This window comes from Hipposideros armiger, unplaced genomic scaffold (genome assembly GCF_001890085.2).
Source record: "Hipposideros armiger isolate ML-2016 unplaced genomic scaffold, ASM189008v1 scaffold_70, whole genome shotgun sequence".
Classification (NCBI taxonomy): domain Eukaryota; kingdom Metazoa; phylum Chordata; class Mammalia; order Chiroptera; family Hipposideridae; genus Hipposideros; species Hipposideros armiger.
Genome location: NW_017731420.1, coordinates 3,029,782 through 3,048,116, shown reverse-complemented (window position 1 = coordinate 3,048,116; position 18,335 = coordinate 3,029,782). Strand labels below are relative to the sequence as shown.

The window sequence follows — 18,335 nt, the reverse complement described above, 5'->3', positions numbered from 1 at the left end:
CTAGAGGAGAACCGCAGAAACTCGCTGCGACATCCCGTCTCCGCTCTCCCCAGGGCTGCCAATCTAGCAGGTGAACCCTAAGAACACAAAAGGAATGAATACGTAATGGCGTGCGAAATGCCGAAAGCCAGGGTTCCCAAGTCCAGCATCTCCCTTCACCTCGGAAGCAGCCCAGCCCGTCCTTGGAAGAAACACCTGCCCCACAGCCCAGCCGGCTCGGGGCGAAGTCCTGCGGGCCGGAGGGGCACGAAGGGCGGCTGCCTGCTCCACGCAGGTCTTGGTCTTGCGAGACCGCGCTCCGGACCACCGGGGTTGCAGGCGAGACACTCCCCGGCGGGCGCGAGGAAAACGTGCGCGAGCGAACGACCGCCGCCTATAGCCGACAGCGGCTGGCCCGTGGGCGTGACGCCATGACGTACGGCACGCGGGCGGCGCGCCGGGGCGGGACGGGGCGGGGCGGGGCGCGGCGGGAAGGGGATGGGGGCGGGAGGAAGGAGTGGGAGGAGGAGGCGGAGACAGCGGGGGCTGAGGGAGGGGGAGAATGGCAGTTGAGGCGCTGCTTCCCGGGAACAGCCGTCGAGACAGAACTGCGGAGGAGGAGTTCGGGAAAGCGGCCGTCGGGACCCCTCCTCTCCATTCCCTCCGCCCCAGCTGAGAGGCGCCTCGGCGGGTCGGAGGCACTCTCTGTACTTGCTCCGGCTTTTGCCGCCGCCTCTGGGAGATGGGCCTGCTCGCCTGCAACCCTGCGCCCGCCGCCTCTTTGAGGAGTTAAAGGTACTGGAGGGCACAGGAGGAGGTTACGCCCGGGAACGGGAGGGCAAGGGCGGCTCCCGCTTCCGATCCGAGGCGCTCTGCACGGCCGCTGCCCTCGCGCCCCTCCCCGGGGCGGAAATGGATTCGGAAATCCCACGGGAAAGGCGCCCCCTCTCGTGCTCAGCTCCGAGCTGGAGCGGGCGCTGAACCCGGGGGTCAGGCCTCGGACTGGTTCCGCTTCCCCCGCCCGGTCCTGGCCCTGACGCCCTGGTGGCAGCGCGGCCTGAGGCGGAGCGTGGGATCCGCCCCGAGCCCTGCCCGGGCCGGGGTAGTCTGTGGAGACAGCAGCTGACCCGGCAGTGTTGTGACGGGCCGGCCGAGGCGGCGCTCCACTCGAGCAGGCGACACGGAGGGCGGCCGCCGCGGGGAGGCGGCAGGGGCGGAGCACATTCCTGACGGGTGAAATCGGCTCTAACGGGACCGATTTCCGGGCCTCGCTGCAAATTCGGAGCCGGGGCCAGCGCCCCACCCCTCCGACCCCTGTTGCCGGAGGCCCTCACGGGAAGGGAGGCATGCTCCAGGGAAGGTCTGTCAGGACAACTGTCACCCACTTCAAAAGCAGAAATTCCACAGAGAAAAATGGTGTAGCCTTGGAGTAAAAGTATGTGTTATAGAGGTCTCCCACGATTGTCTCCCTCTTGCCAAACCTTCAGGGAACTCCCAGCCGTCACCTAGAAAGTAATGCCACTATTTTTAATTTCTAGTTTTTCCTATCATCACGGTTCCCTTCTACCATTGCTCTTTACCCGTTTCCATTAATGGAAAGAAAACGAAGTTCAGGGTTCGTCAACCCCGCGACAAGCAAAGTAAATAAAAGGGGAGAGAGTGGTTAAGGTTGTGTATGGGAGAAGGGTCTTAATTTTTTCCCATTAGCCCCTGAAGGTAAAAAGGTAAGAACGGTGCTTTGTTCTAGTTAATATTTACTATCCAAAATGTTGCAGAATGTTCTGTTGGGTTGACGTTGGAAAGGACAGCGTTTAAGTGCCGCTGCGATTTTCAAACCCAGACGTTGGCTGGAAATGCTAGTTTTAAACGTTAGTAAACAGTGGAGGCATAAACACTCCTTTCCCCTGACCCCATGCCTTAAAATGTTTTTGATATTTCCTTTCCATTTCACTTTTTTTGGGTAAGAATGTGGCTATCTTTTTATTATTTTTTAACCTGGATTTCTTGACCCTTTTGGTTATATGAAATCTGATGGTATGCCTAAATTTCATTTTCAGTTTTGCCATTAATCATCTTAATGCGCATCTTTCTACTTCTGTTTATAATTAAGCTGCTACCTTATTTGTCTGTTTATGCTTCCTTAACACCCAGCTGTCTGAACTGAATTAACATATAAATACACTTTAGAAATGTATTTAGAAAATGGCGATGATCTATTAACTCTTATTTTCAAGTGTTCTTTCCTTTTTACTTATAATTCCAATGTAAAGGTTTACTAAGTCTTGGTACTTAATAAACCGAATTACACAGCAACAACAACAAAAAAACCTCTGTTAGTTTATTCTTTTTTTATTACAGTGTACCATATTACTTAAGTTTAAATTTCATGTGTCCATGGAAACTATGATAATGTCATCTCAAGGTGTCTTTCTGAGGAAAAAAATTACGCTTGACAACTAATGGTATTAGTATTTCAACATCACTGACTTCCAAGGAGGATTTCAGTTAAGATTAACTTTTAAAACTGCAACATTTTATTTTAGGAATTGAACCACGACCCAATTCCTAGTCTCCAAATAGTAGCTACTTGAAAGATTGTTTCATTTGGGGCATGCCTCAATTGATCCTTAGAGTTTATATTATAAAAAAAGTCAATTTTACTGTCATCTAGTGTTGGATTTGTGTATTTAGAATTTTGGGTGCTTTTTTACTTGATTAAATGAAACCATATTTTTTTTCTATCTAGTATATGAAAGATAAAAATTTGAAATTGGGGATACCATAAAGTAATATTTTTGCAGTTGGGAATGTAAGACACTTGGGGTCTTCTCTTTAATGAGATCATATTAAAAGATACTATTTGTTCTTATGGGTTTTTTAGATGGTATTAGATATGTTATTTGAAGCAATTTTTTTAAACACTTGAAAGAATCTCTTGTATATTATGGCAGGTTTTGGTTTTATCTTAAACTCTTATTAGATTTATCACAAATTCTTTGGTTTCTAATCATCACCCTCCCTCAACCTTTTTTTTTTTTTTAATCTGGAGGGCATTGAAGATTAAAAAATGTAGTTTTATGAATTTTTCAAGGGGGATAGGGAAGACAGTTATTTGTGATAACATGTAAAAGTCCCTTAGTCAAGTGTTAAGCAGAGTAAGCTGGGGATAAATTTTGTTGTATTTATATCTGAATTGCCTCCTTATATTTCTTCTCTACTCAGGTTATAAAGGAAATCTTAGAGAACTGTTATTTTTCTGATGCTAGAAACAAGTGACAGTTGATTGTTACTGGCTGGTTTCCTGCTGACTAAGCTTTATGCTCTTTTATTGTTTGAGGCCCATATAAAAATTAGGCCATTTGGGGCTTGAAGGCCAAAGAAATGTTGAATTTCAAAATTTATATTTGATTGCATATTCCATTGTATTTGGTAAACTAGCGCTAGTAGTTTATTGAAAGGACCAGTGGTCATATATGAAATACGTTAGCATAAAGATTTTGGTTTGACTCCTTTTTTAGCAAATTGTTAATAATTACTTATAGAGAATAGCTAATTTTTTGTTAGGTGATTTTTTTTTTCTCCCAGGAGTAATTATTATTTTTCTTCAGCTTTTTTTTTTTAAGTCCTAAAAGATCAGTTCTTTGTTAGCTGACAGAGGATGTGTAACATTGAAACAACTATGTAACCACACCTGCACAGTTAAAGACTGAGGAATAACATTCCTTTGCTAAACACATCTGTATTTCAGATGGTGATGGACTTCAACCAAAAAAGGCAATGAAATCATTTTAGATGTTTAAAACTTGGGTACTTCATTTGCTTCTCAATAGCTATCATATGTCCGTAATACTTTCTGTATTAAAGTGAGAAAAAATAGCACCTTTTGATAAAGTAGTTTGTGCTTGTATTGCTCTCTTTGTAGCTGTCAGTAAAACCTGAACAATATTTTGTTTATTGGTAACATTTTCTTGAAAGCTAGGCTATTAGCCTTTAAAGCATTATGTATTTTTGTCCTATTTATATTACCTAGTATTTTATTTTACAGATAATTGCTAGAGATATACTACTTGTTAATTTGTTTTGGAAATCCTGTTTGGGAGAGTTTTTTTCTTATGTGAAAGTCTCAGAAGGACAAAACTGATGAATTGTTTTAGCCCTCAAATAAGTTTGTGCATTGAATTACAAAGCAGAAGCCTGCCTCAAATCTCACTAGTTTGTTTAAGCCCAAAAGAAACATCAAAACTCAGTCTTAGGGCCAAAAAACTGGATTTGGCCCCTTAAAATAATGTACACTTAACAATTTTCAACCTTTGTCCTTCTCTGGAGACCCCTGAATGTAAAATAGCCCTGCTGTAATGTGAATAGCAGGCAGGGTGCCAGTTTGAAGATTGGCTCTGATGGAGCCAGTTTGACTCTGATAGAGGTAAGCCATAAGGAGGGAGCAAACTAGTTAGAGGGAAGGAGCAAGAAACCAGAAGTTATTGGGAATGTGATAGTATTAGGCTTCCAGATAAATATTATAAACACAATAATGTATTCTAAATTAAATTATTCTTATTCATTGTCACAAATGAGATAATACATTTGAAATGTATAGTGGATGTGTAGGAGATAATGTAAACTCAACGATGGCAGGGACCATTCTCTTTGTTCACTCTTTAAGTATGAAGCCTGACAATAATACAAAAATAGATGTTGAATAACTGAATATTTGCTAACTGAATAAAGTATATAATGTAAAGTATCTTTCTTTTTGGGGGTTAATTTTATTAAATTTATTGGGGTGACATTGGTTAATAAAATTATATACATTTCAAGTGTACAACTATATAATACATCATCTATATATTACATTATGTGTTCACCACCTAAAGTCAAATCTCTTTCTGTCACCATATATTGACCCCCTTTACCTTTGTCTACCTCTCCACTGCCCCCCTTTCTCTCGTAACCACATAATGTTGTCTGTGTCTATGAGTTTTTGTTGGTCTTGTTTGTTCTTTGTTGCTTTCATTTTTATATCCCACATATGAATGAGATAATGGCTCTTGACTTTTTCCATCTGACTTATTTTGCTTAGCATGCTATTCTCAAGAGTCATCCATGTTATCACAAATGACAGCGTTTCATCTTTTCTTATGGCCGAGTAATATTCTATTTTATTTATTTATTTATATATATATATATATATATATATATATATATATATGTATATATATACCACATCTTTTTATCCAATAACCTATCGAAGGACACGTCAGTTGTTTCCATATCTTGGCCACCGTGAATAATGCTGCAATAAATATAGCGGTACAAATATCTTTGTGAATAAATGTTTTCAAATTTTGGGGGTAGATACCCAATAGAGGGATTACTGGGTCATATGGTAACTCTTTTCTTAATTTTTTTGAGGAACCTCCATACTGCTTTCCATAGCGGCTGCACCAATTTACATTCCCACCAGCAGTGTATGAGGGCTCCTTTTTCTTACAAACTCTCCAACACTTGCTGTTATTTGTCTTGTTGGTAATAGCTGTTCTAAAATGTATAGTAGATATGTAGGAAATAATTTAAACTCACTGATGGCGGGACCATTTTCTTTGTTTGCTCTTAAGCATAAAACCTGATGATAATACAGTAATAGATGTTGCATAAGTATTTGCTAACTGATTAAAGTATGTATAGCAAAGTATTTCTTTTTGGGAGTTAATTTTGTTAAATTCATTGGTATCTCATTATGGTTTTGATTTGCATTTCCCTAATAGCTAGTGAAATTGAGTATCTTTTCGTATATCTGTTGGCCATTTCTGTGTCGTCTTGGGAGAAGTGACTGTTCAGTTCCTGTACTCATATTTTAATTGGATTTTTTGTTGTTGTTATTGTTGAGTGGTATGAGTTCTTTCTATAGTTTGGATATTAGCCCCTTATCGAAGTTGTTGTTTGCAAATATCTTCTCTCGTTCAGTTGGTTGCCTTTTTATTTTGCTGATGGTTTCTTTTGCTGCGCAGAAGCTTTTTATTTTGATATAGTCCCATTCATTTATTTTTGTTTTTACTTTCCTTACCTTTGAGTTCAAATTCATAAAATCTGCTCTGAGACCAAGATCCATAAGTTTAGTATCTATGCTTTCTTCTATGCAGTTTATTGTTTCAGGTCTTATATTTAGGTCGTTGATCCATTTTCAGTTAATTTTTGTGTATAGTGACAAATAATCTAGTTTAATTTGCATGTGGCTTTCCAATTTTCCCAGCACCATTTATTGAAGAGGCATTCTTTTCTCCATTGTATGTTTTGGCTCCTTTGTCAAAAATTATTTGCCCATATATATATGGGTTTATTCCTGGGCTCTCAATTCTGTTCATTGGTCTGTGTGTGTGTGTGTGTGTGTGTTTCTGCCAATACCATGCTGTTTTGATTATTGTCACTTGGTATAATTTGAAGTCAGGGAGTGTGACACCTCTGGCTTTATTCTTTTTTCTCAGTATTGCTTTGGCTATTTGGGGTCTTTTGTGGTTCCATGTAAATCTGATATTCTTTTTGACCTGTTTCTTTAAAAAAATGCCATTGGGATTTTGATGGGGATTATATTAAATCTGTATATTGGTTTGGGTAATATGGCGATTTTAACTATGTTTATTCTTCCAATCCATGGACATAGAATATCTTTCCCTTTTTTTGTGTGTCTTCAATTTATTTTAATAATGTCCGTAGTTTTCAGTGTATAGGTCCTTCACATCCTTTGTTAGATTTATTTCTAGATATTTTGTTTTTGTTGCAATTGCAAAAGAAATTTTTTTTTCATTTATTTTTCTGAAATTTTATTGTTAGTATATAGGAACACAGTGAATTTTTGTACATTGACTTTGTATCCAGCAACTTTGCTGTATTTGTTTATCTTTTATAATAGTTTTTTGGTGGAATCTTTAGGGTTTTCTATATAAGGAGTCATGTCATCTGCAAAATGTGATAATTTGACTTTTCTTTCCCAATTTGGGTGTCTTTTATTTCTTTCTCTTAGCCTTATTGCTCTGACTAGGACTTCCAGTACTATGTTGAAGAATAATGATAAGAGTGGTCATCCTTGTCTAGTTCCTGATCATAAAGGAAAAGCTTTCAGTTTTTCACCATAGAATATGATATTAACTGAGGGTTTGTCATATATAGCCTTTATTATGTTGAAATACTTCCTCCTTTACCTATTTTATTGAGTGTTTTAATCATGAATGTATGTTGTGTCTTGTCAAATGCTTTTTCTTATCTATTGATATGATCATATGCTTTTTATCCTTTATTTTGTTTATATGGTGTATCACATTGATCAATTTGCATATGGTGAACCATCCTTGCACCCCTGGAATGAACCCCACTTGATCATGATGTGTTACCTTTTTAATGTATTGTTGTAGTCAATTTGCTAGTATTTTGTTTAGGGTTTTTGCATCTGTATGCATTAGAGATATTGGTCAGTAGTTTTCCTTTTTTGTCTTATCCTTGCCAGGTTTTGGTATCAGAGTAACGTTGGCCTCATAAAATGAGTTAGGAAGTATTGCCTCTTCAATTTTTTGGAAGAGTTTAAGAAGTATAGGTATTAAATCTTCTTTGAATGTTTGGTAGAATTCACTAGTGAAGTCATCTGATGGTCTTAGATGTCTACTTTTTGGGAGGTTTTGATTGTTTCAATTTCCTTTAAAGCATCTATTTCATAACTTTATGTACAGCAGGGCTATCTAATAGAAATACGTTAGTTATAAATGTAATTTAAGATTTTCTATTAGGCACGTTAAAAAGTAAAAAACATGATATTAATTTTCGTAATATATTTAACCCAACATATTCAAAATAGTGTTTCATCATGTATTAATGAGTGACATTACATTTTTTTTTTTCATACTAAGTCTTCAATCAGTGTTTTTATACACCGGACAGTGTAGCTCTAGGGGCATTTTGTATGAAATGTTTTATTTACATGGAAATTATTTTCTTTGTCTTTTTAATAGTCTTTTCCTAACTGATGGACATGTCTTTTGAGACCAAATATAGAAGTACTTACGTCATTTAACTGGAATTACTAAGTTGAATTGAAAGTCAGGGTACCTCACTTCTCTTGGTTTTATAGCTCTTCCAAAATGACTGTGCCTTATTCTCTTTCCCTGTATATAAAATGAGGGAGAATGTGTTATCATGTATTTCACTGGGTTAATATAAATTATTTCTTTGAAACACTCAACTACTCAATCAAGGCTGTTAGAAAAGAGATCTTTTTCATTATTAGTAACTGGTCATAACAAGTCTCAGTATAAAAATAAAAGAGTATAAAAACAAAAGGAGTAAGTCCCCACAAAACTACTGCATTTGAAGGTCCTGTTAACCCCTACATTGAAATCAGTTACAATGCATAAATCAATACAAGATGCTCTTGTAACATGGAATCAGCGGAGGTGACTAGGTCTGTTTGAGCACCAGATTTTAAACCTCTGATCTATTTAAATATTGCTTGAACTAATCTATCTTTCAGTTTCTGTTTGTATGAATAACTGACACTTCTTATATACTAGGTGTCCTTAAATCAGAATCATGAAACAAGGTCCTTTGGAAATGGGGTGGGGACTGATCAGAGCATGTAAGTAGGGAAAGTAAAACAATCATTTAGAAAAGCCTATCATCACATGGTATGTGATGTATAGCACAATGACTAGTTCTTTTATCCACACCAAGGTGGCAGTGGTTATCTAGTAAGCAGTTGTACATGGCCAAATCCCATACATAGTTAAATCAAATAGGTATCTCCTTATTGCCATTCCCATTAATTGTTTTTAAAAAAGAACATTTTTTCATTTTTGTTTTTTGTTTTATGGATGAATATCCTTTGGCTTTTTGCATAAACAAAACACACTTTACTGATGTTCTTAGCAAACATTTCTGGAATCATGTTGTAGGTTGTTTGGTGACCCTAAGAAAGAACTGTTCATATCCTAATCTTTGAAACCTGTTAGTGATACCTTATTTGGAAAAAGAGTCTTTGCAGATATAATTACGGATTTGAGATGAGATGATCTTGGTCCAGGTGGGTCCAAAATTCAATAACAAGTTGTCCTTACTAGAGAAAAGCAGAGGGCATTACAGGCAGAAGGGGAAAAGACACACAGAAGAGGAAGAGGCAGTGTTGACCACGGAGGCAGAGATTGGAGTGATGTGGCCACAAGCTGAAGAATGCTTGTAGTCACCAGAAGGTGGTAGAGGGAAAAAACAGATCCTCCCTTGCACCTCCAAAAGGAAGCATGGCCCTACTGGATTTTGGACTTTCAGCCTCCAGAACTGTAAGAAAATAAATTTCTGTTTTCTTAAGCCACCCATTTTGTGGTAATTTGTTATAGCAGCCACAGGAAACTTAACATACAGTCAAAAGTCTTTAGTAACTAGCCAGAGATCTATGCTTATCTTTGTTTTACATCCTGCATGTGACTATCAGAGACTAGACAGTCTTTCCTTTAGAATTCTGATCTTTTCTTAGAAATGTCAGAGGAAGTGTCCTTAATACCCTCAAGTTTCAACAGATCTGAGAGGATATATCCTATATGGTACATTGTTATTTTTGTCACGACACTCCTTTACTCCTTCCGGTTTGCCTCTGCTTTGCTCTTGACTTCTTAAGATATAGTTTACATTTAGGGGAGAGGGTGAATAAAATATTGATGGGGATAGACCAAAAAGTTTTCCTAAAAGGTCCACTTTTTCTATTTCCTTTACTGGATCCTCCTCTTCTCCCCAATATCTTAATGTTGGAATGCCACAGGGCTTAGCCTTTAGCCTATATTTACTCCTTTGGTGATCTCATCCATACTCATGATTTTACACACCCTCTGTATCACCACTTCTCCCAATTTTATATCTCTAGCTCAGACGTTTTTCTGAACTCCAGGCTTGCCAGACAGGTATTTGGATATATGTTCCTACCTAAGATATAAGAAGCATTTCAAACTTAAATGTCTGAAAATGAACTGCTCTTAGCTCCTTCCTAAAACTTGTTCTTTTCACAGCTATCTCCATTTCAGTGAACAGCAGTTTCAGCCTTCTGGTTAATCAGGACAAAATTCTCTTGGAATCCATTAGGAAATCCTATCAGTTGTATTTTCAAAACATTTTTATCACTTCCACTGATAAGTCCATCATCATCTCTCTCCTATATTATTGCAGTAGCCTTTAAATTGTTCTCCATGCTACTACTCTTGCCCGCTTCTTTCCATTCAATTCTTTCTTTTTTTTTTTAAAGATCTTATTGGGGAGTTGGGGAAGGGGAACAGCCAAGTTGTTGTCCTTCAATCTTAGTTGTGAAGGGTGCAGCTAGCTCAGCTCCAAGTCCAGTCACCATCCAGCCGCCCGTCAGCAGCTCTTGGCTGCTCAGCTCAAGGTGCCGAGTTCAATCTTAGTTGCGGGTAGATGTAGCCCACCATCCCATGCGGGAGTTAAACTGCAACCTTGTTGTTAGGAGCACGTGCTCTCACCAGCTGAGCCATCCTGCCACCTGTTGGCAGCTCAGCTCAGGTGCAGCTCATTGGCCCATGTGGGAATCAAATCGGCGACCCTGTTGCTCAGAGTGCGCACTCTTAACCAACTGAGCCACTCAGCTGGCCCCCTATTCAATTCTTAACACCGAAATTATCTTTTTAAATTACTCAGTTTCTAAACTGCTAGTTTAGAGGCCCCAGAAGTTTCCTTATCTCACTTAGAATAAAAGCCAAACTCCTTACCGTGGTTTATGAAGCCCCATACATCCTGACCCCTTTACATCTCACATATTCTCTGCCGTGCTCATTTCCCCTTGGCCACATCTGGCCTCTGGGGTATTCCTTGAATATTCCAGGCATATGCCTGCCTTCGAGCTGTTCCTCTGCTTTCGATGCTCTTTCCCAGATTACCACATGGCTAGCTCCCTTACCTCCTTCAAGTTTTTGTTTAAATCTCTTTTCAGTAAGCTCTGCTCAACCTTTAAAAAAATTGTAATCAGTACCAGATATACACACACTCCTGATCTCCTTTACTTTGCTTAACTTTCCCCCCACATTCTTGCAAAGAATCATCGTAAAATATTTAGATAAAATATTCATAAAATTGCAAACATTCATGTAAAAAAGTATGAAACAATTTTTAGTCATTTACTTATGATCACTGACCTAGAATGATTTATGGAGATAAGATGGGAGGCCTTGAAAGAAGAGTAGGACTTTAGATAAGCAGAGAAGATGGAAAACAGTATTCCAGGCAGAGACAAAGGCATAGTAAAAATTGTGGAGGCGAAACTATCTTTATTTTATTGATATATTTAATAAATAAATCATTTGGCTAGAGGGTGGCTTTTATGAAGGAGAATGGCGAGAGAGACTAAGGTTAGATTGTAGAAGGCTTTGAATGCCACACAAAGTTTGAAATTTATCAGTGGGAAACCTGTGGATTTGTAAACAGATCTTAATAGAAAGATTAATATCATTCAAAACCAAGTGATTCACCGTGCAATATACAGATGGTGTATTATAGAATTGTACATCTGAAACTTACATAATGTTATTAACTAATGTTACCCTAAAAAAACTAAAAAAAAAAAAGATGATTAATGAAAGTCTAGTCTGGAAAGTATGATAGTAGAAAGAGGACTGAGACTTTGGCTTTGCCAAATTAGCTATGTGGATAAATCAAATAATCTCTAAATCACTGTTATTCAATATAGAACTTTCTGCAATAATGGAAATGTTCTAGACCTGCACTGTCCAATATGGTAGCCAGTAGCCACATATGACTATAGAGCATTTGAAATATGACTAGTCAACTGAGAAACTGAAATTAAAATTTTTTTAAATTTTAATTTAAATGTAAGTAGACTTATGTGGCTAGTAGTAATGATATATTGGACTGAGTAGCCCTAGACTACAGTTTTCTCACTTATACTCATAAAATGTACAAGTTAGAGTAGAACACTAATGTTACTAGAAGGATAGGTTCCACAGCCAGATAAAGTTGGTGCAGGGTTCTGAAAACAGCAGATGGGTTTTCAAGCAGATACAACTATGCATGGCTAGTGTTTGTGAAATAGCCCCAGGTTTGTAGCCTTTTCACTCTTTGTATCTCTACGACTTATTGATATTTAAAAGACCCACTGTGTGTCATGGTTGCTGATTTTTCATATTGGTCTTTAGTTTGATGTTTCCCAGGAGTCTTACAGTTAAATATCTAATGCATCTAATTTAATAGTATGTTTAGAATTATAGTTAAACCTATTTTCTTTCTTTTGAATTCTCAGTGAGAAAACCATAACAATGATAAACCTTTATGATTGTTTACCTGTTGCATAATTCTTTCCTATTGGGTTGTCGGAAAAGTCATGACACATGTTTGCAATAGATGACGCTAGTTCATTTTTGGAAGTCCTAGAGTCATTCCATCTATGTTATTGCTATGTCATTTGACAACTGACAGCTCTAGCTTCATTCTAAAAAAAAAATTGATTTGGTTGAGTTTTGGAGATTTTACAACAAGTTGAAGATGGAAGACCAAACTGTGCATTTTTGCCATATTTTACTGTTTTACTTCCACAAAGGGTAGAACGCACGTCAAGCTTGTGAAAAGTTGCATCAAGTTTATAGTGACAGCGCTGTACAAAAACGTCAGTGCCAGCGATGGTTCATGAAATTCTGTGCTGGTGATTTTGATCTCAACGACGCTTCTCAGGGGGGTGCACCAAGGTTGATGACAACAAAATAAAGACATTGATCGAGTCAAACCCACATAACACGACACGAGAGATTGCACAAACATTGAACATCCATTATTCAAGCGTTCATGACCACCTGAAGAAGCTGGGATACGTAAGCAAGCTCGATATTTGGGTTCTGCATGAACTCAAAGAAGTTCATTTGACGGCGCGTATAAACGTCTGCAATATGCTCATTAAATGTGAGGAAAACGATCCTTTTTTAAAGCTACTGTTAACTGGTGTTGAGAAGTGGATTGTTTACAGCAATGAGGTGTGCAAATGGTCTTGGTCCCGATGTGATGATTCGCCTCAAACGACATTGAAAGCAGACATTCATCAGAGGAAGGTTATGCTCTCAGTGTGGTGGGATTCTAAAGGTGTCGTGTTTTTCAAGCTCCTACCAGGGAACCAAACAATTCAAATGTGTACTGTCGGCAATTGGACAGTTTGAACGACTCCATCACCCAGAAACGTCCAGAGCTTGTTAATTGTAAAGGAGTTTTGTTCCATCATGATAACGTGAGACCACACACAAGTTTGATCACCCGTCAGAAATTATTGGAGCTTGGATGGGATGTGTTGCCACATACACCATACTCGCCTGACCTTGCGCCGTCAGACTTCCACTTGTCTCGCTCTCTTCAAAACTCTTTGTGTGGTATAACGTTCAATTCAGATGAGGCTGTAAATCAGTACCTTGTTCAGTTTTTCGCAAATAAAGACAGGTCCTTCTATGAATGAGGAATTATGAAGCTCACTGAAAGATGGCAAAAGGTTATTGAACAAAAAGGGCAATATATCACTGATTGATCTTTGTTCTTTATATAAATAAATGACCTTTGAAAAACAGACAAAATACATCATGACTTTTCTGACAACCCAATAGGTTTAAAAAGAGGCTTATGAATGCTGTATATCCAAAGGAAAATAGACACATTTTGCTTATTGTGCCTTGTGTTTCCCAAAAGATGTTCCTTCTGAGAATGACTTTATAATTGGAAGAAAATTTAAAAAAATAACTTCTAGGACTTCTACCAAACAGCTCTTCCAACCTGTACTAAATCATTGTAAATCATTGTGTATACATGTATGTGTATATGCATGCATGCTTAATTTTATGACACACACACACACACACACACACACACACACACACACACACACACCGGGTGTGCCAAAAAAATGTATACACGTTTTAAGAGCTGTTATCTATGCTCAAGCAGTAGTTCACCATAATCAGAAGTGTCTGGATGCTGATAGTAACCACTTGGAGCACCTTTTGTAATTGCAGAAGTCAAACGTGACTTGTATTCATCTTTTGTTATCGGTATATATTATTACAATTAATTCTGTTTTTTCCTTTCTTAAAATGTGTATACATTTCTTTGACACCTGCCCTCTGCATATACACATATGTATAAAATTTAAAATTAAGCATGCGCACACACATGTACGGACAATGATTTACCTAACCAGAGGTCTCTTATTTTATCCCTCATGTTCTTCAGGAGAAAGACGCAAATGAACTTCCAAAATTGGAATGCTGCCATTATCAATAATTTTTATTAAAAAAACTTTCAGAAAAAGTGGTTAGGACAAAATTAGAGCAAGCACTTAATAAATACTTGTAATTGTCCAAATAGTAGAATTATTCAGATTAATAATTTAATTTGTAAAATTCAGTTTGCAAAGATTATACTCATTCCACTGGATTTACTAAGACAAAAGAGTATACTAACACGAGATAATTTGGAGATATTTTTAAAAGAACAAAACCAAAATTATCTCAGAAAATCTGAATTATGCACTTTTAATCCTAGAGTACACTATGTCTTAAAACTACATATTTGTATATTAGAACCAGAGTCTTTAGAACCAAGGAACCTTAGAGATTATCTGGTTCTGTCACTTTTGCCTTCAAATAAGGAAATTGAAAATCAAAAACAACAAACTTGGCTAAGATATCAGATTAGGTTTGTATTTCCCTTCTATTTGTTTGTAGCAGTGAGTATTTTAACCAGTTCAAAAAATTTTTGACAGCTAGATGCCTTTTTTGAAACCTATTTTATAACTTTTTCATGTCTTGGACACTCCATCACACCTGGCATTTTGCACTATGCTTTCCTCACTATATCCCTGTTGGTGTATTTTTTGCCCTGCTGAACAAAGAAGACCTGGAATGAGCTAGCCAAATGTTTTTAATCTTTTTTTTAATTGAAGAAATGGAATGAAGAATGCTTTTTCTTTCTACAGCAGCTTTTTTAATGAATTGAGGAATGAATATTATTTGTAGTATTATTAAAAGCATAAAGTACTATATTATTCTATCTCACAATCAAGAAAGGCTTAAATAGGTAAATATGACAGGTGTGTGTTTGTGAATCTATTAATATTTTAAGAGCTATTTCTTTGGGGAAGCTTTGTAGCATATGGGAATAGTTTATTTTGAACTTTTAGTTTCTGTTTCTGGGAGATATAGAAACTATCTTAAGGATAGAGCTCAATGTAGTATATTTGAGTCTTCCTAAGTTTCACTGTCCAAAAAACTTGCTGGAAACTAGCCTATGCTAATGATCTGTTGAATTACCCCCACCTCCTCCATTAATAAGAAGTTAACTTGAAGTTATTTATCCCATTTTTAATATTAAAAAGACCACTTGAGGTAGATTTGTAGCTATATAAACATAAGACTGAAGACTTAGTTACATTTACCTTAGAGAAATTTATATACAGTAATGATATATTCCCAACTTCCAAGTGGCTGGCTAGTCTGATTATATTAGAAAAGCCATTTCAGAGCCAACTATTTGTTTCATTTTATTATTTTTTAAAATTTTATTGTTAGTTTCAGGTGTACAGAACAATGCAATAGTTATCCTTTTCACCCTCACAAAGTAACAACCCCCCTCCCCCATCTACTACCCTCCCACCCCCAAAGTTTCATTTTATTTCTAACCTTCAGTGTGATAATACTTCCAACAGTTTTATCCAGTAAATGGTTTAGTTCCATTTGTGCCATCTTCGCATATTTATAATAGTTACAGCTAATATTTGTTAAGTGATTAATGTGCCACACTCTATGTTGGAGTCTTTATATATGTTATTTTAATTAACCGTAATAATAATTCTGTGGACTGTAGGTATTATTGTTCCTAATTTACAGTTGAAGAAACTATCTTATTAATTTAACCCTAATAAGTGTCAGAGGCTGAACTTGAATCCAAACTTTGTGACGCCAAGGTCCATGCTTTACTCTCTGAATAAAATACATGCTATCATTACCCCATATTTGTATACTATTTAAAAAATCCTTCCCCAGGCTACTCTAAATTATTACTGCATTTTATCTTCCCCCACTAAGGTGAGTAAGATAATTGTATCTGAGACAGACAACCCCAAAATCTAATGGTGGAACATAAAGTCTGCTTCTCAGTCACACAAAGAACCACGTGGAAGACTCATGTATCCAGATTGCTTCCATCTTATGATTCAGCTGTCCCCTAAGGCTTGCCTGGAGTCAACCATAAGAATTACATTCACACAAGAATTACATTCAGCAAGCCAATGAGGGAAGAGAGAGAACTCGAAGGATGTTTGAAGTGATGATTTAGGGACCAGTTTTAGAAGGGCCATTCATCATTGTACTCACATTGCATTGGCCAGGACTGGACAGATGGCTGTATCTAGCTGCAAGTGGAATGGAAATGTAGTTGTCCTATGTTCTCAGAAGGAAAATGAAATAGGTGAGGCTATAACAACATATCTGCCTCAATTGTGTTTTCTCTGTTTTAAACGATGATACAGAGAGGTTGTTAGTAAACTAAAGCCTTAAAACCATTTGGTGTAGCACCATAGAACCCTCATTTCCCTAGATTTCCTTGGATCTGCATATTATATGCTCACATTTCTCAGGAGATATTCAAATGATTAAAAGACATTTAGATTTCTAGCATCATTGCTGATTCTCATTGGGCATCAAATATTGTACCTCTTTGTGTCATATTTTAAATAGAGATATTATTGACTTAGGAGGAATGAAAAACTTAAAAACATTTTCAGTGATAATTGCCATTTTAAATGAAGATCATATAGCACTATGATATCTTCATATACATATTTATAATCAACTCTTCTTTGAGTATACGATATTGATTAGCCTTTATTGTATAACTTCGTTTTTTTAACGTGATGGATCATTCTAGGCCATCTATATATCTGTTTATTCTTGCATTATGAACCTGAGACGTTTGTTTCTGAATGAAAGTTTTTTAATCTTACCAAAAACTTAACTCTTCTGGAAAGAGCTGCAACTTCAAATCTTAATATAATGAAAGTATTTTCTGAGCTAATAATTGGTACAGATATAAATATTGTACTCATGTAAATTAGTGAAAGCTGAAAAGATTTACAGAAACTGATGTTAATTTTTACTGGCAAATTAAAATCCAACATCTCACAATAGCAGTTAACCTTTTGTTTTGCATTAGTCTCCTTGGAAAATCTGTTGAAAGCTTCAGATTCTATCCCTAGAATATACATATATTAGCAATTTAGTTACAGTTTTAGAAATTTCATGGATTTCTGTGACGCCTACTCATATATTAGCTGTTATTTTTAAGAGTTTTTGTCCTCCAAAAATGTATTGTTGTGCCTATTATATTTTTACTCTAACAGACTATATAGAGATGTTTAATAAGTCAGTTTTTGTAAGAGACTCTGTTTTCTTAGTATTATTTGGACCACAAGAATTATACCCATTGCTGCTATAGCTGAATTTGGCAGCTATATTGGGGAATAGATTTATTAGAGAAAAATATGGCATTTCCAAATTCGGGTTGGCAAGATGAATAACTTAAAAATAATTTTAAATGTGTAAGTTCATTATAATGAACTTTAGTGATTTATCTCTTTTCAGAGAAAGTCATATATGAAAATCAAAACAATTTAATGCCTCAAGCTCCTCTTAATGAAATGGTTCAAGTTTACAAAAGCTCTGTTTACTTTGAGCCAAAATTAGCTTGTGTGCAGATACATCATTTGTAGTACTTCCAGTTATACACTGATCTAAGGGTGGCTTATGAGAGTTCATTCTGTTTTTTGGTAGTCAAATGCTACATTAAATTATACCTAGCAGTATTTAAATTTGATAGGTAGCTGTTTGTAACTCTATGTATAGGAGATGTTATGGAAAGACAGATACTTTCTTTTCTCACTGCCCTAGTAAGCTTTATTTAACATTAAGAAAGAGCAGAGCCAAAAAAAATGAGTCAAGTTTTGAGATTTTCCCCCACTGTTTGTTTACCAATTATTGGTTCCTGAAGTTGTGCATAGTGAGCTAAATGAATTTTCTCTATACTAGATCATTTGGTCAGATAACTAGTGATTCTTTTTGGTACAACTTAAATTTTTTGCTACTTAACGGTGTTAGAAAACCATTGTCACTATGAAAAATAAGAGTGTTATCAAAAGTATATACAGTCTTTTAGAAAGAAAGCTTTAAAATAGATTGTGGTAAATTTTTGTTTAGATTATGGGACTACCATATATGCCAAATATAAAATCAAGGTTATTTCTTTCAAAATTATGCTTATAAAAACAAAGGAATCACATT

General features: G+C 36.8%; 1 protein-coding gene across 2 annotated transcripts in view; it reads left to right on the top strand.

The window, feature by feature from the left end:
- Window positions 1-479: 479 nt before the first annotated feature.
- The window catches only part of RNF19A (ring finger protein 19A, RBR E3 ubiquitin protein ligase), a 58,598-nt gene continuing 40,742 nt past the window's right edge, over window positions 480-18,335 (top strand). Inside the window, exon 1 of one of the 2 annotated variants that reach the window (XM_019642555.1) lies at window positions 480-774. The gene's annotated coding sequence lies outside the window, so the exon portion shown is untranslated. Of the gene's footprint in view, window positions 775-1,241; window positions 1,415-18,335 lie in introns of those variants that run through there. The other variant, XM_019642556.1, reaches the window with a different exon arrangement.